The sequence below is a fragment of the Myotis davidii genome, unplaced genomic scaffold (assembly GCF_000327345.1).
Source record: "Myotis davidii unplaced genomic scaffold, ASM32734v1 scaffold149, whole genome shotgun sequence".
Taxonomy (NCBI): domain Eukaryota; kingdom Metazoa; phylum Chordata; class Mammalia; order Chiroptera; family Vespertilionidae; genus Myotis; species Myotis davidii.
In genome coordinates, this window is record NW_006352194.1 from 68,302 (window position 1) to 70,073 (window position 1,772).

Genomic DNA, 1,772 nt, shown 5'->3' on the forward strand with positions numbered 1-1,772 from the left:
AGCAGGCCTTATACAAATAAAGGTTAACAGGTAAAGAAATTTAAGTATAGCTTAGATTAAGACAGCACTTGAAGCCCTCTAACCAGAGCCTCATTTTATTAAAAACTATTTGTAAACACTGCATGTAACCTACAAAGAGCTGAGCACACAGAACCTTTAGTGACAACTTTCTGTTGGCAAGCATATCATATCATACTCTAACATAAAAACATGCTTTATATTTTCAGTCAACAGTTTACAAGATCAATCAGAAGAGAATTTTCATTTAAATATGCTTTATGCTAAAGTCCCAATATAAATTGGATTACCTAGAAGAGTAAGCTTTTAGCTATTTGAGTCACATCTCTCTCAGCTTAATTCGGCATACTATTTTCTTATTGCGTGAGATATCTCAAGGAAGAGAGCTCTAGTGGGAGGTACGGGAAAAGTGACTTTCCTCTAGGAAAGGTTGACCAACAGAAATTATTAAAAGGCCACACAGGTCCATATTCAAGTAAGAGACTAATTTTCAACTTTTGCATTTATAACTGGGGGAAGGAGCAGTTTCCTATTCTGTACCCCATGATCTAATTCTAATCTAATCTAGTTGGCTCAGGGTAGTTTAGGAGATATCCTCCAACTAATAACCTGTGTCTAAAAATTCATGTGGAAATTAGAAAGCCTTGCTAGTCATTTGTAAACACTTCATGGTCTCATCTACTTGTAGAAATTGTTCCCTTGGCGTGAAATTTCTTTCCCAGATCCATGTAGGAAACACCTACTAATCCTTTAAGAACTGGCTCAAATTTTCCTTCCTTCCTTCCTTCCTTCCTTCCTTCCTTCCTTCCTTCCTTCCTTCCTTCTTTCCTTCCTTTATTTTAACAAATAAAGGACATTTATTTGTTTTTCACTACGACTTTATCTTAGCACATAATTAAACTGTCACTCTACCCCCATTTGAAGAAAGGTTAGTACAGTGAATGTTATAAAGCAGATACAAAGAATTGGAATCAACATTAACTGACAAAGAAAAACTTCCTTCTAAGTCATCATAACAATGTTTAAGTAAAAAGAAAAAAAGAGAGAGAGAGAGAGAGAAAAAGGGGGTGATGGGAATCCAGTTGAACAAGATCCTCACATTTCATCTAACACATTCAATCCTGGCTAGAGTGTACCAAAATGGAAACAGGATTACTATAATACAAAACTTCCACTACAGATAGCTGTACACACCTGTGTTCCAAGCCCACCCCCAACTCCAAATGCTTGCAACACAACTATTTCCCAGCCTCTTGGGCCTATCGACAAAGGAGCTCATAGATCTTCTCTTTAATCCAATCTCTGTTGTAAGGTGCTGGGAGCCGGTCCATCCTTGCTGTTTCAAGGGACCTGGCATATACGGCATACTGTTCTTAATATGTTTGCTTACGCCGAAACCGGTTTGGCTCAGTGGATAGAGCGTCAGACTGCGGACTGAAGGGTCCCAAGTTCGATTCCGGTCAAGGGCATGTACCTGGGTTGCGGGCACATCCCCAGTAGGAGGTGTGCAGGAGGCAGCTGGTCAATGTTTCTCTCTCATCGATGTTTCTAACTCTCTATTCCTCTCCCTTCCTCTCTGTAAAAAATCAATAAAATATATTTAAAAAAAGAATATATAGGAGATATTTATAGAAGATATTTATTCATAAGGAACAATGGTTGAATAGAGGAGAAATACTAAGCCTACTAAAGAAATCAGGGAATAGATACCCCGGTAGAAAAAATGAGCAAAACCCTGAACAGGTACTTCACCA

General features: G+C 38.3%; 1 protein-coding gene and 1 pseudogene across 1 annotated transcript in view; both read right to left on the minus strand.

Annotated features, from left to right (window-relative positions):
• PHACTR4 (phosphatase and actin regulator 4) overlaps positions 1–1,772 on the minus strand; it is a 75,125-nt gene that overhangs the window by 41,096 nt on the left and 32,257 nt on the right. The gene's annotated exons all lie outside the window — the stretch shown is intronic.
• The window catches only part of LOC102766040, a 1,365-nt pseudogene continuing 607 nt past the window's right edge, over positions 1,015–1,772 (minus strand).